Genomic DNA, 20,847 nt, shown 5'->3' on the forward strand with positions numbered 1-20,847 from the left:
GTCTGATTATGACATCATAATGCAAAAAAGAAATAAACAAAAGCTTACGGCACCTGAGGTTCCTAGTTGGTCTCCCATAGGGAAAAAAGTGGTCTGATTATGACATCATAATGCAAAAAAGAAATAAAACTAAAGCTTACGGCACCTGAGGTTCCTAGTTGGTCTCCCATACAAGTACTAACCAGGCCCGAGTCTGGATGGCTTCCGAGATCTGACGAGATCAGGCATTTTCAGACTGGTATGGCCGTAAGTGAAATTAAGAGAATGAGATCTCGCTAATGTTGGTAGAATATCAAACTCTGGTTGCGACAAAAGACAAGACGCTTCTGCATAGGGAAAAAAGTGGTCTGATTATGACATCATAATGCAAAAAAGAAATAAACAAAAGCTTACGGCACCTGAGGTTCCTAGTTGGTCTCCCATACAAGTACTAACCAGGCCCGAGTCTGGATGGCTTCCGAGATCTGACGAGATCAGGCATTTTCAGACTGGTATGGCCGTAAGTGAAATTAAGAGAATGCGATCTCGCTAATGTTGGTAGAATATCAAACTCTGGTTGCGACAAAAGACAAGACGCTTCTGGATAGGGAAAAAAGTGGTCTGATTATGACATCATAATGCAAAAAAGAAATAAACAAAAGCTTACGGCACCTGAGGTTCCTAGTTGGTCTCCCATACAAGTACTAACCAGGCCCGAGTCTGGATGGCTTCCGAGATCTGGCATTTTCAGACTGGTATGGCCATAAGTGAAATTAAGAGAATGCGATCTCGCTAATGTTGGTAGAATATCAAACTCTGGTTGCGACAAAAGACAAGACGCTTCTGGATAGGGAAAAAAGTGGTCTGATTATGACATCATAATGCAAAAAAGAAATAAACAAAAGCTTACGGCACCTGAGGTTCCTAGTTGGTCTCCCATACAAGTACTAACCAGGCCCGAGTCTGGATGGCTTCTGAGATTTGACGAGATCAGGCATTTTCAGACTGGTATGGCCATAAGTGAAATTAAGAGAATGCGATCTCGCTAATGTTGGTAGAATATCAAACTCTGGTTGCGACAAAAGACAAGACGCTTCTGGATAGGGAAAAAAGTGGTCTGATTATGACATCATAATGCAAAAAAGAAATAAACAAAAGCTTACGGCACCTGAGGTTCCTAGTTGGTCTCCCATACAAGTACTAACCAGGCCCGAGTCTGGATGGCTTCCGAGATCTGACGAGATCAGGCATTTTCAGACTGGTATGGCCGTAAGTGAATTTAAGAGAATGCGTTCTCGCTAATGTTGGTAGAATATCAAACTCTGGTTGCGACAAAAGACAAGACGCTTCTGGATAGGGAAAAAAGTGGTCTGATTATGACATCATAATGCAAAAAAGAAATAAACAAAAGCTTACGGCACCTGAGGTTCCTAGTTGGTCTCCCATACAAGTACTAACCAGGCCCGAGTCTGGATGGCTTCCGAGATCTGACGAGATCAGGCATTTTCAGACTGGTATGGCCATAAGAGAAATAAAGAGAATGCGATCTCGCTAATGTTGGTAGAATATCAAACTCTGGTTGCGACAAAAGACAAGACGCTTCTGCATAGGGAAAAAAGTGGTCTGATTATGACATCATAATGCAAAAAATAAATAAACAAAAGCTTACGGCACCTGAGGTTCCTAGTTGGTCTCAAATACAAGTACTAACCAGGCCCGAGTCTGGATGGCTTCCGAGATCTGATGAGATCAGGCATTTTCAGACTGGTATGGCCGTAAGGGAAATTAAGAGAATGCGATCTCGCTAATGTTGGTAGAATATCAAACTCTGGTTGCGACAAAAGACAAGACGCTTCTGGATAGGGAAAAAAGTGGTCTGATTATGACATCATAATGCAAAAAAGAAATAAACAAAAGCTTACGGCAGCTGAGGTTCCTAGTTGGTCTCCCATAGGGAAAAAAGTGGTCTGATTATGACATCATAATGCAAAAAAGAAATAAACTAAAGCTTACGGCACCTGAGGTTCCTAGTTGGTCTCCCATACAAGTACTAACCAGGCCCGAGTCTGGATGGCTTCCGAGATCTGACGAGATAGGCATTTTCAGACTGGTATGGCCGTAAGTGAAATTAAGAGAATGCGATCTCGCTAATGTTGGTAGAATATCAAACTCTGGTTGCGACAAAAGACAAGATGCTTCTGGATAGGGAAAAAAGTGGTCTGATTATGACATCATAATGCAAAAAAGAAATAAACAAAAGCTTACGGCACCTGAGGTTCCTAGTTGGTCTCCCATACAAGTACTAACCAGGCCCGAGTCTGGATGGCTTCCGAGATCTGACGAGATCAGGCATTTTCAGACTGGTATGGCCGTAAGTGAAATTAAGAGAATGCGATCTCGCTAATGTTGGTAGAATATCAAACTCTGGTTGCGACAAAAGACAAGATGCTTCTGGATAGGGAAAAAAGTGGTCTGATTATGACATCATAATGCAAAAAAGAAATAAACAAAAGCTTACGGCACCTGAGGTTCCTAGTTGGTCTCCCATACAAGTACTAACCAGACCCGAGTCTGGATGGCTTCCGAAATCTGGCATTTTCAGACTGGTATGGCCGTAAGTGAAATTAAGAGAATGCGATCTCGCTAATGTTGGTAGAATATCAAACTCTGGTTGCGACAAAAGACAAGACGCTTCTGGATAGGGAAAAAAGTGGTCTGATTATGACATCATAATGCAAAAAAGAAATAAGCAAAAGCTTACGTCACCTGAGATTCCTAGTTGGTCTCCCATACAAGTACTAACCAGGCCCGAGTCTGGATGACTTCCGAGATCTGATGAGATCAGGCATTTTCAGACTGGTATGGCCGTAAGTGAAATTTAGAGAATGCGATCTCGCTAATGTTGGTAGAATATCAAACTCTGGTTGCGACAAAAGACAAGACGCTTCTGGATAGGGAAAAAAGTGGTCTGATTATGACATCATAATGCAAAAAAGAAATAAACAAAAGCTTACAGCACCTGAGGTTCCTAGTTGGTCTCCCATACAAGTACTAACCAGGCCCAAGTCTGGATGGCTTCCGAGATCTGACGAGATCAGGCATTTTCAGACTGGTATGGCCGTAAGGGAAATTAAGAGAATGCGATCTCGCTAATGTTGGTAGAATATCAAACTCTGTTTGCGACAAAAGACAAGACGCTTCTGGATAGGGAAAAAAGTGGTCTGATTATGACATCATAATGCAAAAAAGAAATAAACAAAAGCTTACGGCACCTGAGGTTCCTAGTTGGTCTCCCATAGGGAAAAAAGTGGTCTGATTATGACATCATAATGCAAAAAAGAAATAAAACTAAAGCTTACGGCACCTGAGGTTCCTAGTTGGTCTCCCATACAAGTACTAACCAGGCCCGAGTCTGGATGGCTTCCGAGATCTGACGAGATCAGGCATTTTCAGACTGGTATGGCCGTAAGTGAAATTAAGAGAATGAGATCTCGCTAATGTTGGTAGAATATCAAACTCTGGTTGCGACAAAAGACAAGACGCTTCTGCATAGGGAAAAAAGTGGTCTGATTATGACATCATAATGCAAAAAAGAAATAAACAAAAGCTTACGGCACCTGAGGTTCCTAGTTGGTCTCCCATACAAGTACTAACCAGGCCCGAGTCTGGATGGCTTCCGAGATCTGACGAGATCAGGCATTTTCAGACTGGTATGGCCGTAAGTGAAATTAAGAGAATGCGATCTCGCTAATGTTGGTAGAATATCAAACTCTGGTTGCGACAAAAGACAAGATGCTTCTGGATAGGGAAAAAAGTGGTCTGATTATGACATCATAATGCAAAAAAGAAATAAACAAAAGCTTACGGCACCTGAGGTTCCTAGTTGGTCTCCCATACAAGTACTAACCAGACCCGAGTCTGGATGGCTTCCGAGATCTGACGAGATCAGGCATTTTCAGACTGGTATGGCCGTAAGTGAAATTAAGAGAATGCGATCTCGCTAATGTTGGTAGAATATCAAACTCTGGTTGCGACAAAAGACAAGACGCTTCTGGATAGGGAAAAAAGTGGTCTGATTATGACATCATAATGCAAAAAATAAATAAACAAAAGCTTACGGCACCTGAGGTTCCTAGTTGGTCTCCCATAGGGAAAAAAGTGGTCTGATTATGACATCATAATGCAAAAAAGAAATAAACTAAAGCTTACGGCACCTGAGGTTCCTAGTTGGTCTCCCATACAAGTACTAACCAGGCCCGAGTCTGGATGGCTTCCGAGATCTGACGAGATCAGGCATTTTCAGACTGGTATGGCCGTAAGTGAAATTAAGAGAATGCGATCTCGCTAATGTTGGTAGAATATCAAACTCTGGTTGCGACAAAAGACAAGATGCTTCTGGATAGGGAAAAAAGTGGTCTGATTATGACATCATAATGCAAAAAAGAAATAAACAAAAGCTTACGGCACCTGAGTTTCCTAGTTGGTCTCCCATACAAGTACTAACCAGGCTCGAGTCTGGATGGCTTCCGAGATCTGGCATTTTCAGACTGGTATGGCCGTAAGTGAAATTAAGAGAATGCGATCTCGCTAATGTTGGTAGAATATCAAACTCTGGTTGCGACAAAAGACAAGATGCTTCTGGATAGGGAAAAAAGTGGTCTGATTATGACATCATAATGCAAAAAAGAAATAAACAAAAGCTTACGGCACCTGAGGTTCCTAGTTGGTCTCCCATACAAGTACTAACCAGACCCGAGTCTGGATATCTTCCGAGATCTGACGAGATCAGGCATTTTCAGACTGGTATGGCCGTAAGTGAAATTAAGAGAATGCGATCTCGCTAATGTTGGTAGAATATCAAACTCTGGTTGCGACAAAAGACAAGACGCTTCTGGATAGGGAAAAAAGTGGTCTGATTATGACATCATAATGCAAAAAAGAAATAAACAAAAGCTTACGGCACCTGAGGTTCCTAGTTGGTCTCCCATACAAGTACTAACCAGGCCCGAGTCTGGATGGCTTCCGAGATCTGACGAGATCAGGCATTTTCAGACTGGTATGGCCGTAAGTGAAATTAAACGAATGCGATCTCGCTAATGTTGGTAGAATATCAAACTCTGGTTGCGACAAAAGACAAGACGCTTCTGGATAGGGAAAAAAGTGGTCTGATTATGACATCATAATGCAAAAAAGAAATAAACAAAAGCTTACGGCACCTGAGGTTCCTAGTTGGTCTCCCATAGGGAAAAAAGTGGTCTGATTATGACATCATAATGCAAAAAAGAAATAAACTAAAGCTTACGGCACCTGAGGTTCCTAGTTGGTCTCCCATACAAGTACTAACCAGGCCCGAGTCTGGATGGCTTCCGAGATCTGACGAGATCAGGCATTTTCAGACTGGTATGGCCGTAAGTGAAATTAAGAGAATGCGATCTCGCTAATGTTGGTAGAATATCAAACTCTGGTTGCGACAAAAGACAAGACGCTTCTGGATAGGGAAAAAAGTGGTCTGATTATGACATCATAATGCAAAAAAGAAATAAACAAAAGCTTACGGCACCTGAGGTTCCTAGTTGGTCTCCCATACAAGTACTAACCAGGCCCGAGTCTGGATGGCTTCCGAGATCTGGCATTTTCAGACTGGTATGGCCGTAAGTGAAATTAAGAGAATGAGATCTCGCTAATGTTGGTAGAATATCAAACTCTGGTTGCGACAAAAGACAAGACGCTTCTGCATAGGGAAAAAAGTGGTCTGATTATGACATCATAATGCAAAAAATAAATAAACAAAAGCTTACGGCACCTGAGGTTCCTAGTTGGTCTCCCATACAAGTACTAACCAGGCCCGAGTCTGGATGGCTTCCGAGATCTGACGAGATCAGGCATTTTCAGACTGGTATGGCCGTAAGTGAAATTATGAGAATGCGATCTCGCTAATGTTGGTAGAATATCAAACTCTGGTTGCGACAAAAGACAAGACGCTTCTGCATAGGGAAAAAAGTGGTCTGATTATGACATCATAATGCAAAAAATAAATAAACAAAAGCTTACGGCACCTGAGGTTCCTAGTTGGTCTCCCATAGGGAAAAAAGTGGTCTGATTATGACATCATAATGCAAAAAAGAAATAAACTAAAGCTTACGGCACCTGAGGTTCCTAGTTGGTCTCCCATACAAGTACTAACCAGGCCCGAGTCTGGATGGCTTCCGAGATCTGACGAGATCAGGCATTTTCAGACTGGTATGGCCGTAAGTGAAATTAAGAGAATGCGATCTCGCTAATGTTGGTAGAATATCAAACTCTGGTTGCGACAAAAGACAAGACGCTTCTGGATAGGGAAAAAAGTGGTCTCATTATGACATCATAATGCAAAAAAGAAATAAACAAAAGCTTACGGCACCTGAGGTTCCTAGTTGGTCTCCCATACAAGTACTAACCAGGCCCGAGTCTGGATGGCTTCCGAGATCTGACGAGATCAGGCATTTTCAGACTGGTATGGCCGTAAGTGAAATTAAGAGAATGCGATCTCGCTAATGTTGGTAGAATATCAAACTCTGGTTGCGACAAAAGACAAGACGCTTCTGGATAGGGAAAAAAGTGGTCTGATTATGACATCATAATGCAAAAAAGAAATAAACAAAAGCTTACAGCACCTGAGGTTCCTAGTTGGTCTCCCATACAAGTACTAACCAGGCCCAAGTCTGGATGGCTTCCGAGATCTGACGAGATCAGGCATTTTCAGACTGGTATGGCCGTAAGGGAAATTAAGAGAATGCGATCTCGCTAATGTTGGTAGAATATCAAACTCTGTTTGCGACAAAAGACAAGACGCTTCTGGATAGGGAAAAAAGTGGTCTGATTATGACATCATAATGCAAAAAAGAAATAAACAAAAGCTTACGGCACCTGAGGTTCCTAGTTGGTCTCCCATAGGGAAAAAAGTGGTCTGATTATGACATCATAATGCAAAAAAGAAATAAAACTAAAGCTTACGGCACCTGAGGTTCCTAGTTGGTCTCCCATACAAGTACTAACCAGGCCCGAGTCTGGATGGCTTCCGAGATCTGACGAGATCAGGCATTTTCAGACTGGTATGGCCGTAAGTGAAATTAAGAGAATGAGATCTCGCTAATGTTGGTAGAATATCAAACTCTGGTTGCGACAAAAGACAAGACGCTTCTGCATAGGGAAAAAAGTGGTCTGATTATGACATCATAATGCAAAAAAGAAATAAACAAAAGCTTACGGCACCTGAGGTTCCTAGTTGGTCTCCCATACAAGTACTAACCAGGCCCGAGTCTGGATGGCTTCCGAGATCTGACGAGATCAGGCATTTTCAGACTGGTATGGCCGTAAGTGAAATTAAGAGAATGCGATCTCGCTAATGTTGGTAGAATATCAAACTCTGGTTGCGACAAAAGACAAGATGCTTCTGGATAGGGAAAAAAGTGGTCTGATTATGACATCATAATGCAAAAAAGAAATAAACAAAAGCTTACGGCACCTGAGGTTCCTAGTTGGTCTCCCATACAAGTACTAACCAGACCCGAGTCTGGATGGCTTCCGAGATCTGACGAGATCAGGCATTTTCAGACTGGTATGGCCGTAAGTGAAATTAAGAGAATGCGATCTCGCTAATGTTGGTAGAATATCAAACTCTGGTTGCGACAAAAGACAAGACGCTTCTGGATAGGGAAAAAAGTGGTCTGATTATGACATCATAATGCAAAAAATAAATAAACAAAAGCTTACGGCACCTGAGGTTCCTAGTTGGTCTCCCATAGGGAAAAAAGTGGTCTGATTATGACATCATAATGCAAAAAAGAAATAAACTAAAGCTTACGGCACCTGAGGTTCCTAGTTGGTCTCCCATACAAGTACTAACCAGGCCCGAGTCTGGATGGCTTCCGAGATCTGACGAGATCAGGCATTTTCAGACTGGTATGGCCGTAAGTGAAATTAAGAGAATGCGATCTCGCTAATGTTGGTAGAATATCAAACTCTGGTTGCGACAAAAGACAAGATGCTTCTGGATAGGGAAAAAAGTGGTCTGATTATGACATCATAATGCAAAAAAGAAATAAACAAAAGCTTACGGCACCTGAGTTTCCTAGTTGGTCTCCCATACAAGTACTAACCAGGCTCGAGTCTGGATGGCTTCCGAGATCTGGCATTTTCAGACTGGTATGGCCGTAAGTGAAATTAAGAGAATGCGATCTCGCTAATGTTGGTAGAATATCAAACTCTGGTTGCGACAAAAGACAAGATGCTTCTGGATAGGGAAAAAAGTGGTCTGATTATGACATCATAATGCAAAAAAGAAATAAACAAAAGCTTACGGCACCTGAGGTTCCTAGTTGGTCTCCCATACAAGTACTAACCAGACCCGAGTCTGGATATCTTCCGAGATCTGACGAGATCAGGCATTTTCAGACTGGTATGGCCGTAAGTGAAATTAAGAGAATGCGATCTCGCTAATGTTGGTAGAATATCAAACTCTGGTTGCGACAAAAGACAAGACGCTTCTGGATAGGGAAAAAAGTGGTCTGATTATGACATCATAATGCAAAAAAGAAATAAACAAAAGCTTACGGCACCTGAGGTTCCTAGTTGGTCTCCCATACAAGTACTAACCAGGCCCGAGTCTGGATGGCTTCCGAGATCTGACGAGATCAGGCATTTTCAGACTGGTATGGCCGTAAGTGAAATTAAACGAATGCGATCTCGCTAATGTTGGTAGAATATCAAACTCTGGTTGCGACAAAAGACAAGACGCTTCTGGATAGGGAAAAAAGTGGTCTGATTATGACATCATAATGCAAAAAAGAAATAAACAAAAGCTTACGGCACCTGAGGTTCCTAGTTGGTCTCCCATAGGGAAAAAAGTGGTCTGATTATGACATCATAATGCAAAAAAGAAATAAACTAAAGCTTACGGCACCTGAGGTTCCTAGTTGGTCTCCCATACAAGTACTAACCAGGCCCGAGTCTGGATGGCTTCCGAGATCTGACGAGATCAGGCATTTTCAGACTGGTATGGCCGTAAGTGAAATTAAGAGAATGCGATCTCGCTAATGTTGGTAGAATATCAAACTCTGGTTGCGACAAAAGACAAGACGCTTCTGGATAGGGAAAAAAGTGGTCTGATTATGACATCATAATGCAAAAAAGAAATAAACAAAAGCTTACGGCACCTGAGGTTCCTAGTTGGTCTCCCATACAAGTACTAACCAGGCCCGAGTCTGGATGGCTTCCGAGATCTGGCATTTTCAGACTGGTATGGCCGTAAGTGAAATTAAGAGAATGAGATCTCGCTAATGTTGGTAGAATATCAAACTCTGGTTGCGACAAAAGACAAGACGCTTCTGCATAGGGAAAAAAGTGGTCTGATTATGACATCATAATGCAAAAAATAAATAAACAAAAGCTTACGGCACCTGAGGTTCCTAGTTGGTCTCCCATACAAGTACTAACCAGGCCCGAGTCTGGATGGCTTCCGAGATCTGACGAGATCAGGCATTTTCAGACTGGTATGGCCGTAAGTGAAATTATGAGAATGCGATCTCGCTAATGTTGGTAGAATATCAAACTCTGGTTGCGACAAAAGACAAGACGCTTCTGCATAGGGAAAAAAGTGGTCTGATTATGACATCATAATGCAAAAAATAAATAAACAAAAGCTTACGGCACCTGAGGTTCCTAGTTGGTCTCCCATAGGGAAAAAAGTGGTCTGATTATGACATCATAATGCAAAAAAGAAATAAACTAAAGCTTACGGCACCTGAGGTTCCTAGTTGGTCTCCCATACAAGTACTAACCAGGCCCGAGTCTGGATGGCTTCCGAGATCTGACGAGATCAGGCATTTTCAGACTGGTATGGCCGTAAGTGAAATTAAGAGAATGCGATCTCGCTAATGTTGGTAGAATATCAAACTCTGGTTGCGACAAAAGACAAGACGCTTCTGGATAGGGAAAAAAGTGGTCTCATTATGACATCATAATGCAAAAAAGAAATAAACAAAAGCTTACGGCACCTGAGGTTCCTAGTTGGTCTCCCATACAAGTACTAACCAGGCCCGAGTCTGGATGGCTTCCGAGATCTGACGAGATCAGGCATTTTCAGACTGGTATGGCCGTAAGTGAAATTAAGAGAATGCGATCTCGCTAATGTTGGTAGAATATCAAACTCTGGTTGCGACAAAAGACAAGACGCTTCTGGATAGGGAAAAAAGTGGTCTGATTATGACATCATAATGCAAAAAAGAAATAAACAAAAGCTTACAGCACCTGAGGTTCCTAGTTGGTCTCCCATACAAGTACTAACCAGGCCCAAGTCTGGATGGCTTCCGAGATCTGACGAGATCAGGCATTTTCAGACTGGTATGGCCGTAAGGGAAATTAAGAGAATGCGATCTCGCTAATGTTGGTAGAATATCAAACTCTGTTTGCGACAAAAGACAAGACGCTTCTGGATAGGGAAAAAAGTGGTCTGATTATGACATCATAATGCAAAAAAGAAATAAACAAAAGCTTACGGCACCTGAGGTTCCTAGTTGGTCTCCCATAGGGAAAAAAGTGGTCTGATTATGACATCATAATGCAAAAAAGAAATAAAACTAAAGCTTACGGCACCTGAGGTTCCTAGTTGGTCTCCCATACAAGTACTAACCAGGCCCGAGTCTGGATGGCTTCCGAGATCTGACGAGATCAGGCATTTTCAGACTGGTATGGCCGTAAGTGAAATTAAGAGAATGAGATCTCGCTAATGTTGGTAGAATATCAAACTCTGGTTGCGACAAAAGACAAGACGCTTCTGCATAGGGAAAAAAGTGGTCTGATTATGACATCATAATGCAAAAAAGAAATAAACAAAAGCTTACGGCACCTGAGGTTCCTAGTTGGTCTCCCATACAAGTACTAACCAGGCCCGAGTCTGGATGGCTTCCGAGATCTGACGAGATCAGGCATTTTCAGACTGGTATGGCCGTAAGTGAAATTAAGAGAATGCGATCTCGCTAATGTTGGTAGAATATCAAACTCTGGTTGCGACAAAAGACAAGATGCTTCTGGATAGGGAAAAAAGTGGTCTGATTATGACATCATAATGCAAAAAAGAAATAAACAAAAGCTTACGGCACCTGAGGTTCCTAGTTGGTCTCCCATACAAGTACTAACCAGACCCGAGTCTGGATGGCTTCCGAGATCTGACGAGATCAGGCATTTTCAGACTGGTATGGCCGTAAGTGAAATTAAGAGAATGCGATCTCGCTAATGTTGGTAGAATATCAAACTCTGGTTGCGACAAAAGACAAGACGCTTCTGGATAGGGAAAAAAGTGGTCTGATTATGACATCATAATGCAAAAAATAAATAAACAAAAGCTTACGGCACCTGAGGTTCCTAGTTGGTCTCCCATACAAGTACTAACCAGGCCCGAGTCTGGATGGCTTCCGAGATCTGACGAGATCAGGCATTTTCAGACTGGTATGGCCGTAAGTGAAATTAAAAGAATGCGATCTCGCTAATGTTGGTAGAATATCAAACTCTGGTTGTGACAAAAGACAAGACGCTTCTGCATAGGGAAAAAAGTGGTCTGATTATGACATCATAATGCAAAAAAGAAATAAACAAAAGCTTACGGCACCTGAGGTTCCTAGTTGGTCTCCCATAGGGAAAAAAGTGGTCTGATTATGACATCATAATGCAAAAAAGAAATAAACTAAAGCTTACGGCACCTGAGGTTCCTAGTTGGTCTCCCATACAAGTACTAACCAGGCCCGAGTCTGGATGGCTTCCGAGATCTGACGAGATCAGGCATTTTCAGACTGGTATGACCGTAAGTGAAATTAAGAGAATGCGATCTCGCTAATGTTGGTAGAATATCAAACTCTGGTTGCGACAAAAGACAAGATGCTTCTGGATAGGGAAAAAAGTGGTCTGATTATGACATCATAATGCAAAAAAGAAATAAACAAAAGCTTACGGCACCTGAGTTTCCTAGTTGGTCTCCCATACAAGTACTAACCAGGCTCGAGTCTGGATGGCTTCCGAGATCTGACGAGATCAGGCATTTTCAGACTGGTATGGCCGTAAGTGAAATTAAGAGAATGCGATCTCGCTAATGTTGGTAGAATATCAAACTCTGGTTGCGACAAAAGACAAGACGCTTCTGGATAGGGAAAAAAGTGGTCTGATTATGACATCATAATGCAAAAAAGAAATAAACAAAAGCTTACGGCACCTGAGGTTCCTAGTTGGTCTCCCATACAAGTACTAACCAGGCCCGAGTCTGGATGGCTTCCGAGATCTGGCATTTTCAGACTGGTATGGCCGTAAGTGAAATTAAGAGAATGAGATCTCGCTAATGTTGGTAGAATATCAAACTCTGGTTGCGACAAAAGACAAGATGCTTCTGGATAGGGAAAAAAGTGGTCTGATTATGACATCATAATGCAAAAAAGAAATAAACAAAAGCTTACGGCACCTGAGTTTCCTAGTTGGTCTCCCATACAAGTACTAACCAGGCTCGAGTCTGGATGGCTTCCGAGATCTGGCATTTTCAGACTGGTATGGCCGTAAGTGAAATTAAGAGAATGCGATCTCGCTAATGTTGGTAGAATATCAAACTCTGGTTGCGACAAAAGACAAGATGCTTCTGGATAGGGAAAAAAGTGGTCTGATTATGACATCATAATGCAAAAAAGAAATAAACAAAAGCTTACGGCACCTGAGGTTCCTAGTTGGTCTCCCATACAAGTACTAACCAGACCCGAGTCTGGATAGCTTCCGAGATCTGACGAGATCAGGCATTTTCAGACTGGTATGGCCGTAAGTGAAATTAAGAGAATGCGATCTCGCTAATGTTGGTAGAATATCAAACTCTGGTTGCGACAAAAGACAAGACGCTTCTGGATAGGGAAAAAAGTGGTCTGATTATGACATCATAATGCAAAAAAGAAATAAACAAAAGCTTACGGCACCTGAGGTTCCTAGTTGGTCTCCCATAGGGAAAAAAGTGGTCTGATTATGACATCATAATGCAAAAAAGAAATAAACTAAAGCTTACGGCACCTGAGGTTCCTAGTTGGTCTCCCATACAAGTACTAACCAGGCCCGAGTCTGGATGGCTTCCGAGATCTGACGAGATCAGGCATTTTCAGACTGGTATGGCCGTAAGTGAAATTAAGAGAATGCGATCTCGCTAATGTTGGTAGAATATCAAACTCTGGTTGCGACAAAAGACAAGATGCTTCTGGATAGGGAAAAAAGTGGTCTGATTATGACATCATAATGCAAAAAAGAAATAAACAAAAGCTTACGGCACCTGAGTTTCCTAGTTGGTCTCCCATACAAGTACTAACCAGGCTCGAGTCTGGATGGCTTCCGAGATCTGGCATTTTCAGACTGGTATGGCCGTAAGTGAAATTAAGAGAATGCGATCTCGCTAATGTTGGTAGAATATCAAACTCTGGTTGCGACAAAAGACAAGATGCTTCTGGATAGGGAAAAAAGTGGTCTGATTATGACATCATAATGCAAAAAAGAAATAAACAAAAGCTTACGGCACCTGAGGTTCCTAGTTGGTCTCCCATACAAGTACTAACCAGACCCGAGTCTGGATAGCTTCCGAGATCTGACGAGATCAGGCATTTTCAGACTGGTATGGCCGTAAGTGAAATTAAGAGAATGCGATCTCGCTAATGTTGGTAGAATATCAAACTCTGGTTGCGACAAAAGACAAGACGCTTCTGGATAGGGAAAAAAGTGGTCTGATTATGACATCATAATGCAAAAAAGAAATAAACAAAAGCTTACGGCACCTGAGGTTCCTAGTTGGTCTCCCATAGGGAAAAAAGTGGTCTGATTATGACATCATAATGCAAAAAAGAAATAAACTAAAGCTTACGGCACCTGAGGTTCCTAGTTGGTCTCCCATACAAGTACTAACCAGGCCCGAGTCTGGATGGCTTCCGAGATCTGACGAGATCAGGCATTTTCAGACTGGTATGGCCGTAAGTGAAATTAAGAGAATGCGATCTCGCTAATGTTGGTAGAATATCAAACTCTGGTTGCGACAAAAGACAAGACGCTTCTGGATAGGGAAAAAAGTGGTCTGATTATGACATCATAATGCAAAAAAGAAATAAACAAAAGCTTACGGCACCTGAGGTTCCTAGTTGGTCTCCCATACAAGTACTAACCAGGCCCGAGTCTGGATGGCTTCCGAGATCTGACGAGATCAGGCATTTTCAGACTGGTATGGCCGTAAGTGAAATTAAGAGAATGAGATCTCGCTAATGTTGGTAGAATATCAAACTCTGATTGCGACAAAAGACAAGACGCTTCTGCATAGGGAAAAAAGTGGTCTGATTATGACATCATAATGCAAAAAATAAATAAACAAAAGCTTACGGCACCTGAGGTTCCTAGTTGGTCTCCCATACAAGTACTAACCAGGCCCGAGTCTGGATGGCTTCCGAGATCTGGCATTTTCAGACTGGTATGGCCGTAAGTGAAATTATGAGAATGCGATCTCGCTAATGTTGGTAGAATATCAAACTCTGGTTGCGACAAAAGACAAGACGCTTCTGCATAGGGAAAAAAGTGGTCTGATTATGACATCATAATGCAAAAAATAAATAAACAAAAGCTTACGGCACCTGAGGTTCCTAGTTGGTCTCCCATAGGGAAAAAAGTGGTCTGATTATGACATCATAATGCAAAAAAGAAATAAACTAAAGCTTACGGCACCTGAGGTTCCTAGTTGGTCTCCCATACAAGTACTAACCAGGCCCGAGTCTGGATGGCTTCCGAGATCTGACGAGATCAGGCATTTTCAGACTGGTATGGCCGTAAGTGAAATTAAGAGAATGCGATCTCGCTAATGTTGGTAGAATATCAAACTCTGGTTGCGACAAAAGACAAGACGCTTCTGGATAGGAAAAAAAGTGGTCTGATTATGACATCATAATGCAAAAAAGAAATAAACAAAAGCTTACGGCACCTGAGGTTCCTAGTTGGTCTCCCATACAAGTACTAACCAGGCCCGAGTCTGGATGGCTTCCGAGATCAGGCATTTTCAGACTGGTATGGCCATAAGCGAAATTAAGAGAATGTGATCTCGCTAATGTTGGTAGAATATCAAACTCTGGTTGCGACAAAAGACAAGACGCTTCTGGATAGGGAAAAAAGTGGTCTGATTATGACATCATAATGCAAAAAAGAAATAAACAAAAGCTTACGGCACCTGAGGTTCCTAGTTGGTCTCCCATACAAGTACTAACCAGACCCGAGTCTGGATGGCTTCCGAGATCTGACGAGATCAGGCATTTTCAGACTGGTATGGCCGTAAGTGAAATTAAGAGAATGCGATCTTGCTAATGTTGGTAGAATATCAAACTCTGGTTGCGACAAAAGACAAGACGCTTCTGGATAGGGAAAAAAGTGGTCTGATTATGACATCATAATGCAAAAAAGAAATAAACAAAAGCTTACGGCACCTGAGGTTCCTAGTTGGTCTCCCATTCAAGTACTAACCAGCCCCGAGTCTGGATGGCTTCCGAGATCTGACGAGATCAGGCATTTTCAGACTGGTATGGCCGTAAGTGAAATTAAGAGAATGCGATCTCGCTAATGTTGGTAGAATATCAAACTCTGGTTGCGACAAAAGACAAGACGCTTCTGGATAGGGAAAAAAGTGGTCTGATTATGACATCATAATGCAAAAAAGAAATAAACAAATGCTTACGGCACCTGAGGTTCCTAGTTGGTCTCCCATACAAGTACTAACCAGGCCCGAGTCTGGATGGCTTCCGAGATCTGACGAGATCAGGCATTTTCAGACTGGTATGGCCGTAAGTGAAATTAAGAGAATGCGATCTCGCTAATGTTGGTAGAATATCAAACTCTGGTTGCGACAAAAGACAAGACGCTTCTGGATAGGGAAAAAAGTGGTCTGATTATGACATCATAATGCAAAAAAGAAATAAACAAAAGCTTACGGCACCTGAGGTTCCTAGTTGGTCTCCCATAGGGAAAAAAGTGGTCTGATTATGACATCATAATGCAAAAAAGAAATAAACTAAAGCTTACGGCACCTGAGGTTCCTAGTTGGTCTCCCATACAAGTACTAACCAGGCCCGAGTCTGGATGGCTTCCGAGATCTGACGAGATCAGGCATTTTCAGACTGGTATGGCCGTAAGTGAAATTAAGAGAATGCGATCTCGCTAATGTTGGTAGAATATCAAACTCTGGTTGCGACAAAAGACAAGACGCTTCTGGATAGGGAAAAAAGTGGTCTGATTATGACATCATAATGCAAAAAAGAAATAAACAAAAGCTTACGGCACCTGAGGTTCCTAGTTGGTCTCCCATACAAGTACTAACCAGGCCCGAGTCTGGATGGCTTCCGCGATCTGACGAGATCAGGCATTTTCAGACTGGTATGGCCGTAAGTGAAATTAAGAGAATGAGATCTCGCTAATGTTGGTAGAATATCAAACTCTGGTTGCGACAAAAGACAAGACGCTTCTGCATAGGGAAAAAAGTGGTCTGATTATGACATCATAATGCAAAAAATAAATAAACAAAAGCTTACGGCACCTGAGGTTCCTAGTTGGTCTCCCATACAAGTACTAACCAGGCCCGAGTCTGGATGGCTTCCGAGATCTGGCATTTTCAGACTGGTATGGCCGTAAGTGAAATTATGAGAATGCGATCTCGCTAATGTTGGTAGAATATCAAACTCTGGTTGCGACAAAAGACAAGACGCTTCTGCATAGGGAAAAAAGTGGTCTGATTATGACATCATAATGCAAAAAATAAATAAACAAAAGCTTACGGCACCTGAGGTTCCTAGTTGGTCTCCCATAGGGAAAAAAGTGGTCTGATTATGACATCATAATGCAAAAAAGAAATAAACTAAAGCTTACGGCACCTGAGGTTCCTAGTTGGTCTCCCATACAAGTACTAACCAGGCCCGAGTCTGGATGGCTTCCGAGATCTGACGAGATCAGGCATTTTCAGACTGGTATGGCCGTAAGTGAAATTAAGAGAATGCGATCTCGCTAATGTTGGTAGAATATCAAACTCTGGTTGCGACAAAAGACAAGACGCTTCTGGATAGGGAAAAAAGTGGTCTCATTATGACATCATAATGCAAAAAAGAAATAAACAAAAGCTTACGGCACCTGAGGTTCCTAGTTGGTCTCCCATACAAGTACTAACCAGGCCCGAGTCTGGATGGCTTCCAAGATCTGACGAGATCAGGCATTTTCAGACTGGTATGGCCGTAAGTGAAATTAAGAGAATGCGATCTCGCTAATGTTGGTAGAATATCAAACTCTGGTTGCGACAAAAGACAAGACGCTTCTGGATAGGAAAAAAAGTGGTCTGATTATGACATCATAATGCAAAAAAGAAATAAACAAAAGCTTACGGCACCTGAGGTTCCTAGTTGGTCTCCCATACAAGTACTAACCAGGCCCGAGTCTGGATGGCTTCCGAGATCAGGCATTTTCAGACTGGTATGGCCATAAGTGAAATTAAGAGAATGTGATCTCGCTAATGTTGGTAGAATATCAAACTCTGGTTGCGACAAAAGACAAGACGCTTCTGGATAGGGAAAAAAGTGGTCTGATTATGACATCATAATGCAAAAAAGAAATAAACAAAAGCTTACGGCACCTGAGGTTCCTAGTTGGTCTCCCATACAAGTACTAACCAGACCCGAGTCTGGATGGCTTCCGAGATCTGACGAGATCAGGCATTTTCAGACTGGTATGGCCGTAAGTGAAATTAAGAGAATGCGATCTCGCTAATGTTGGTAGAATATCAAACTCTGGTTGCGACAAAAGACAAGACGCTTCTGGATAGGGAAAAAAGTGGTCTGATTATGACATCATAATGCAAAAAAGAAATAAACAAAAGCTTACGGCACCTGAGGTTCCTAGTTGGTCTCCCATTCAAGTACTAACCAGGCCCGAGTCTGGATGGCTTCCGAGATCTGACGAGATCTGGCATTTTCAGACTGGTATGGCCGTAAGTGAAATTAAGAGAATGCGATCTCGCTAATGTTGGTAGAATATCAAACTCTGGTTGCGACAAAAGACAAGACGCTTCTGGATAGGGAAAAAAGTGGTCTGATTATGACATCATAATGCAAAAAAGAAATAAACAAATGCTTACGGCACCTGAGGTTCCTAGTTGGTCTCCCATACAAGTATTAACCAGGCCCGAGTCTGGATGGCTTCCGAGATCTGACGAGATCAGGCATTTTCAGACTGGTATGGCCGTAAGTGAAATTAAGAGAATGCGATCTCGCTAATGTTGGTAGAATATCAAACTCTGGTTGCGACAAAAGACAAGACGCTTCTGCATAGGGAAAAAAGTGGTCTGATTATGACATCATAATGCAAAAAATAAATAAACAAAAGCTTACGGCACCTGAGGTTCCTAGTTGGTCTCAAATACAAGTACTAACAAGGCCCGAGTCTGGATGGCTTCCGAGATCTGACGAGATCAGGCATTTTCAGACTGGTATGGCCGTAAGGGAAATTAAGAGAATGCGATCTCGCTAATGTTGGTAGAATATCAAACTCTGGTTGCGACAAAAGACAAGACGCTTCTGGATAGGGAAAAAAGTGGTCTGATTATGACATCATAATGCAAAAAAGAAATAAACAAAAGCTTACGGCACCTGAGGTTCCTAGTTGGTCTCCCATAGGGAAAAAAGTGGTCTGATTATGACATCATAATGCAAAAAAGAAATAAACTAAAGCTTACGGCACCTGAGGTTCCTAGTTGGTCTCCCATACAAGTACTAACCAGGCCCGAGTCTGGATGGCTTCCAAGATCTGACGAGATCAGGCATTTTCAGACTGGTATGGCCGTAAGTGAAATTAAGCGAATGCGATCTCGCTAATGTTGGTAGAATATCAAACTCTGGTTGCGACAAAAGACAAGACGCTTCTGGATAGGGAAAAAAGTGGTCTCATTATGACATCATAATGCAAAAAAGAAATAAACAAAAGCTTACGGCACCTGAGGTTCCTAGTTGGTCTCCCATACAAGTACTAACCAGGCCCGAGTCTGGATGGCTTCCGAGATCTGACGAGATCAGGCATTTTCAGACTGGTATGGCCGTAAGTGAAATTAAGAGAATGCGATCTCGCTAATGTTGGTAGAATATCAAACTCTGGTTGCGACAAAAGACAAGACGCTTCTGGATAGGGAAAAAAGTGGTCTGATTATGACATCATAATGCAAAAAAGAAATAAACAAAAGCTTACGGCACCTGAGGTTCCTAGTTGGTCTCCCATACAAGTACTAACCAGGCCCGAGTCTGGATGGCTTCCAAGATCTGACGAGATCAGGCATTTTCAGACTGGTATGGCCGTAAGTGAAATTAAGAGAATGCGATCTCGCTAATGTTGGTAGAATATCAAACTCTGGTTGCGACAAAAGACAAGACGCTTCTGGATAGGAAAAAAAGTGGTCTGATTATGACATCATAATGCAAAAAAGAAATAAACAAAAGCTTACGGCACCTGAGGTTCCTAGTTGGTCTCCCATACAAGTACTAACCAGGCCCGAGTCTGGATGGCTTCCGAGATCAGGCATTTTCAGACTGGTATGGCCATAAGCGAAATTAAGAGAATGTGATCTCGCTAATGTTGGTAGAATATCAAACTCTGGTTGCGACAAAAGACAAGACGCTTCTGGATAGGGAAAAAAGTGGTCTGATTATGACATCATAATGCAAAAAAGAAATAAACAAAAGCTTACGGCACCTGAGGTTCCTAGTTGGTCTCCCATACAAGTACTAACCAGACCCGAGTCTGGATGGCTTCCGAGATCTGACGAGATCAGGCATTTTCAGACTGGTATGGCCGTAAGTGAAATTAAGAGAATGCGATCTTGCTAATGTTGGTAGAATATCAAACTCTGGTTGCGACAAAAGACAAGACGCTTCTGGATAGGGAAAAAAGTGGTCTGATTATGACATCATAATGCAAAAAAGAAATAAACAAAAGCTTACGGCACCTGAGGTTCCTAGTTGGTCTCCCATTCAAGTACTAACCAGGCCCGAGTCTGGATGGCTTCCGAGATCTGACGAGATCAGGCATTTTCAGACTGGTATGGCCGTAAGTGAAATTAAGAGAATGCGATCTCGCTAATGTTGGTAGAATATCAAACTCTGGTTGCGACAAAAGACAAGACGCTTCTGGATAGGGAAAAAAGTGGTCTGATTATGACATCATAATGCAAAAAAGAAATAAACAAATGCTTACGGCACCTGAGGTTCCTAGTTGGTCTCCCATACAAGTACTAACCAGGCCCGAGTCTGGATGGCTTCCGAGATCTGACGAGATCAGGCATTTTCAGACTGGTATGGCCGTAAGTGAAATTAAGAGAATGCGATCTCGCTAATGTTGGTAGAATATCAAACTCTGGTTGCGACAAAAGACAAGACGCTTCTGGATAGGGAAAAAAGTGGTCTGATTATGACATCATAATGCAAAAAAGAAATAAACAAAAGCTTACGGCACCTGAGGTTCCTAGTTGGTCTCCCATAGGGAAAAAAGTGGTCTGATTATGACATCATAATGCAAAAAAGAAATAAACTAAAGCTTACGGCACCTGAGGTTCCTAGTTGGTCTCCCATACAAGTACTAACCAGGCCCGAGTCTGGATGGCTTCCGAGATCTGACGAGATCAGGCATTTTCAGACTGGTATGGCCGTAAGTGAAATTAAGAGAATGCGATCTCGCTAATGTTGGTAGAATATCAAACTCTGGTTGCGACAAAAGACAAGACGCTTCTGGATAGGGAAAAAAGTGGTCTGATTATGACATCATAATGCAAAA

At 42.2% G+C, this 20,847-nt stretch overlaps 63 pseudogenes; all 63 read right to left on the reverse strand.

The window, feature by feature from the left end:
- Window positions 1-133: 133 nt before the first annotated feature.
- Window positions 134-252, reverse strand: LOC134594060 (5S ribosomal RNA; annotated as a pseudogene).
- Window positions 253-386: 134 nt separating this feature from the next.
- Window positions 387-505, reverse strand: LOC134594061 (5S ribosomal RNA; annotated as a pseudogene).
- A 377-nt stretch (window positions 506-882) lies between these two features.
- Window positions 883-1,001, reverse strand: LOC134596847 (5S ribosomal RNA; annotated as a pseudogene).
- A 134-nt stretch (window positions 1,002-1,135) lies between these two features.
- Window positions 1,136-1,254, reverse strand: LOC134594062 (5S ribosomal RNA; annotated as a pseudogene).
- A 134-nt stretch (window positions 1,255-1,388) lies between these two features.
- LOC134594721 (5S ribosomal RNA) lies at window positions 1,389-1,507 on the reverse strand (annotated as a pseudogene).
- A 134-nt stretch (window positions 1,508-1,641) lies between these two features.
- Window positions 1,642-1,760, reverse strand: LOC134588765 (5S ribosomal RNA; annotated as a pseudogene).
- A 225-nt stretch (window positions 1,761-1,985) lies between these two features.
- LOC134588607 (5S ribosomal RNA) lies at window positions 1,986-2,103 on the reverse strand (annotated as a pseudogene).
- Window positions 2,104-2,237: 134 nt separating this feature from the next.
- Window positions 2,238-2,356, reverse strand: LOC134594063 (5S ribosomal RNA; annotated as a pseudogene).
- A 377-nt stretch (window positions 2,357-2,733) lies between these two features.
- LOC134594670 (5S ribosomal RNA) lies at window positions 2,734-2,852 on the reverse strand (annotated as a pseudogene).
- A 134-nt stretch (window positions 2,853-2,986) lies between these two features.
- Window positions 2,987-3,105, reverse strand: LOC134594436 (5S ribosomal RNA; annotated as a pseudogene).
- Window positions 3,106-3,331: 226 nt separating this feature from the next.
- On the reverse strand, window positions 3,332-3,450 carry LOC134594064 (5S ribosomal RNA; annotated as a pseudogene).
- Window positions 3,451-3,584: 134 nt separating this feature from the next.
- LOC134594065 (5S ribosomal RNA) lies at window positions 3,585-3,703 on the reverse strand (annotated as a pseudogene).
- A 134-nt stretch (window positions 3,704-3,837) lies between these two features.
- Window positions 3,838-3,956, reverse strand: LOC134595911 (5S ribosomal RNA; annotated as a pseudogene).
- A 225-nt stretch (window positions 3,957-4,181) lies between these two features.
- On the reverse strand, window positions 4,182-4,300 carry LOC134594067 (5S ribosomal RNA; annotated as a pseudogene).
- A 377-nt stretch (window positions 4,301-4,677) lies between these two features.
- On the reverse strand, window positions 4,678-4,796 carry LOC134595099 (5S ribosomal RNA; annotated as a pseudogene).
- A 134-nt stretch (window positions 4,797-4,930) lies between these two features.
- Window positions 4,931-5,049, reverse strand: LOC134594068 (5S ribosomal RNA; annotated as a pseudogene).
- A 225-nt stretch (window positions 5,050-5,274) lies between these two features.
- On the reverse strand, window positions 5,275-5,393 carry LOC134594069 (5S ribosomal RNA; annotated as a pseudogene).
- Window positions 5,394-5,770: 377 nt separating this feature from the next.
- Window positions 5,771-5,889, reverse strand: LOC134594070 (5S ribosomal RNA; annotated as a pseudogene).
- Window positions 5,890-6,114: 225 nt separating this feature from the next.
- LOC134594072 (5S ribosomal RNA) lies at window positions 6,115-6,233 on the reverse strand (annotated as a pseudogene).
- A 134-nt stretch (window positions 6,234-6,367) lies between these two features.
- On the reverse strand, window positions 6,368-6,486 carry LOC134594073 (5S ribosomal RNA; annotated as a pseudogene).
- Window positions 6,487-6,620: 134 nt separating this feature from the next.
- LOC134594439 (5S ribosomal RNA) lies at window positions 6,621-6,739 on the reverse strand (annotated as a pseudogene).
- A 226-nt stretch (window positions 6,740-6,965) lies between these two features.
- On the reverse strand, window positions 6,966-7,084 carry LOC134594074 (5S ribosomal RNA; annotated as a pseudogene).
- Window positions 7,085-7,218: 134 nt separating this feature from the next.
- LOC134594075 (5S ribosomal RNA) lies at window positions 7,219-7,337 on the reverse strand (annotated as a pseudogene).
- Window positions 7,338-7,471: 134 nt separating this feature from the next.
- On the reverse strand, window positions 7,472-7,590 carry LOC134595912 (5S ribosomal RNA; annotated as a pseudogene).
- A 225-nt stretch (window positions 7,591-7,815) lies between these two features.
- On the reverse strand, window positions 7,816-7,934 carry LOC134594076 (5S ribosomal RNA; annotated as a pseudogene).
- A 377-nt stretch (window positions 7,935-8,311) lies between these two features.
- On the reverse strand, window positions 8,312-8,430 carry LOC134595101 (5S ribosomal RNA; annotated as a pseudogene).
- A 134-nt stretch (window positions 8,431-8,564) lies between these two features.
- On the reverse strand, window positions 8,565-8,683 carry LOC134594077 (5S ribosomal RNA; annotated as a pseudogene).
- A 225-nt stretch (window positions 8,684-8,908) lies between these two features.
- Window positions 8,909-9,027, reverse strand: LOC134594078 (5S ribosomal RNA; annotated as a pseudogene).
- A 377-nt stretch (window positions 9,028-9,404) lies between these two features.
- Window positions 9,405-9,523, reverse strand: LOC134594079 (5S ribosomal RNA; annotated as a pseudogene).
- Window positions 9,524-9,748: 225 nt separating this feature from the next.
- On the reverse strand, window positions 9,749-9,867 carry LOC134594080 (5S ribosomal RNA; annotated as a pseudogene).
- A 134-nt stretch (window positions 9,868-10,001) lies between these two features.
- Window positions 10,002-10,120, reverse strand: LOC134594081 (5S ribosomal RNA; annotated as a pseudogene).
- A 134-nt stretch (window positions 10,121-10,254) lies between these two features.
- On the reverse strand, window positions 10,255-10,373 carry LOC134594440 (5S ribosomal RNA; annotated as a pseudogene).
- Window positions 10,374-10,599: 226 nt separating this feature from the next.
- LOC134594084 (5S ribosomal RNA) lies at window positions 10,600-10,718 on the reverse strand (annotated as a pseudogene).
- Window positions 10,719-10,852: 134 nt separating this feature from the next.
- Window positions 10,853-10,971, reverse strand: LOC134594085 (5S ribosomal RNA; annotated as a pseudogene).
- Window positions 10,972-11,105: 134 nt separating this feature from the next.
- Window positions 11,106-11,224, reverse strand: LOC134595913 (5S ribosomal RNA; annotated as a pseudogene).
- A 134-nt stretch (window positions 11,225-11,358) lies between these two features.
- Window positions 11,359-11,477, reverse strand: LOC134594086 (5S ribosomal RNA; annotated as a pseudogene).
- Window positions 11,478-11,702: 225 nt separating this feature from the next.
- On the reverse strand, window positions 11,703-11,821 carry LOC134594548 (5S ribosomal RNA; annotated as a pseudogene).
- Window positions 11,822-11,955: 134 nt separating this feature from the next.
- Window positions 11,956-12,074, reverse strand: LOC134596797 (5S ribosomal RNA; annotated as a pseudogene).
- Window positions 12,075-12,694: 620 nt separating this feature from the next.
- On the reverse strand, window positions 12,695-12,813 carry LOC134594492 (5S ribosomal RNA; annotated as a pseudogene).
- Window positions 12,814-13,038: 225 nt separating this feature from the next.
- LOC134594087 (5S ribosomal RNA) lies at window positions 13,039-13,157 on the reverse strand (annotated as a pseudogene).
- A 377-nt stretch (window positions 13,158-13,534) lies between these two features.
- LOC134594493 (5S ribosomal RNA) lies at window positions 13,535-13,653 on the reverse strand (annotated as a pseudogene).
- A 225-nt stretch (window positions 13,654-13,878) lies between these two features.
- On the reverse strand, window positions 13,879-13,997 carry LOC134594088 (5S ribosomal RNA; annotated as a pseudogene).
- Window positions 13,998-14,131: 134 nt separating this feature from the next.
- LOC134594089 (5S ribosomal RNA) lies at window positions 14,132-14,250 on the reverse strand (annotated as a pseudogene).
- Window positions 14,251-14,718: 468 nt separating this feature from the next.
- LOC134594090 (5S ribosomal RNA) lies at window positions 14,719-14,837 on the reverse strand (annotated as a pseudogene).
- A 134-nt stretch (window positions 14,838-14,971) lies between these two features.
- Window positions 14,972-15,080, reverse strand: LOC134589133 (5S ribosomal RNA; annotated as a pseudogene).
- A 134-nt stretch (window positions 15,081-15,214) lies between these two features.
- Window positions 15,215-15,333, reverse strand: LOC134595914 (5S ribosomal RNA; annotated as a pseudogene).
- Window positions 15,334-15,467: 134 nt separating this feature from the next.
- On the reverse strand, window positions 15,468-15,586 carry LOC134597350 (5S ribosomal RNA; annotated as a pseudogene).
- A 134-nt stretch (window positions 15,587-15,720) lies between these two features.
- On the reverse strand, window positions 15,721-15,839 carry LOC134594416 (5S ribosomal RNA; annotated as a pseudogene).
- Window positions 15,840-16,064: 225 nt separating this feature from the next.
- LOC134594091 (5S ribosomal RNA) lies at window positions 16,065-16,183 on the reverse strand (annotated as a pseudogene).
- A 134-nt stretch (window positions 16,184-16,317) lies between these two features.
- LOC134597218 (5S ribosomal RNA) lies at window positions 16,318-16,436 on the reverse strand (annotated as a pseudogene).
- A 468-nt stretch (window positions 16,437-16,904) lies between these two features.
- LOC134594092 (5S ribosomal RNA) lies at window positions 16,905-17,023 on the reverse strand (annotated as a pseudogene).
- Window positions 17,024-17,157: 134 nt separating this feature from the next.
- LOC134596073 (5S ribosomal RNA) lies at window positions 17,158-17,276 on the reverse strand (annotated as a pseudogene).
- Window positions 17,277-17,653: 377 nt separating this feature from the next.
- On the reverse strand, window positions 17,654-17,772 carry LOC134595916 (5S ribosomal RNA; annotated as a pseudogene).
- Window positions 17,773-17,906: 134 nt separating this feature from the next.
- On the reverse strand, window positions 17,907-18,025 carry LOC134594425 (5S ribosomal RNA; annotated as a pseudogene).
- A 134-nt stretch (window positions 18,026-18,159) lies between these two features.
- On the reverse strand, window positions 18,160-18,278 carry LOC134596853 (5S ribosomal RNA; annotated as a pseudogene).
- Window positions 18,279-18,756: 478 nt separating this feature from the next.
- LOC134596074 (5S ribosomal RNA) lies at window positions 18,757-18,875 on the reverse strand (annotated as a pseudogene).
- A 134-nt stretch (window positions 18,876-19,009) lies between these two features.
- LOC134594093 (5S ribosomal RNA) lies at window positions 19,010-19,128 on the reverse strand (annotated as a pseudogene).
- Window positions 19,129-19,262: 134 nt separating this feature from the next.
- Window positions 19,263-19,381, reverse strand: LOC134596075 (5S ribosomal RNA; annotated as a pseudogene).
- Window positions 19,382-19,515: 134 nt separating this feature from the next.
- On the reverse strand, window positions 19,516-19,624 carry LOC134589134 (5S ribosomal RNA; annotated as a pseudogene).
- Window positions 19,625-19,758: 134 nt separating this feature from the next.
- LOC134595917 (5S ribosomal RNA) lies at window positions 19,759-19,877 on the reverse strand (annotated as a pseudogene).
- Window positions 19,878-20,011: 134 nt separating this feature from the next.
- LOC134597049 (5S ribosomal RNA) lies at window positions 20,012-20,130 on the reverse strand (annotated as a pseudogene).
- A 134-nt stretch (window positions 20,131-20,264) lies between these two features.
- Window positions 20,265-20,383, reverse strand: LOC134594417 (5S ribosomal RNA; annotated as a pseudogene).
- A 225-nt stretch (window positions 20,384-20,608) lies between these two features.
- Window positions 20,609-20,727, reverse strand: LOC134594095 (5S ribosomal RNA; annotated as a pseudogene).
- Between the last annotated feature and the right edge of the window lie 120 nt (window positions 20,728-20,847).

The sequence above is a fragment of the Pelobates fuscus genome, chromosome 2, assembly GCF_036172605.1.
Source record: "Pelobates fuscus isolate aPelFus1 chromosome 2, aPelFus1.pri, whole genome shotgun sequence".
Classification (NCBI taxonomy): domain Eukaryota; kingdom Metazoa; phylum Chordata; class Amphibia; order Anura; family Pelobatidae; genus Pelobates; species Pelobates fuscus.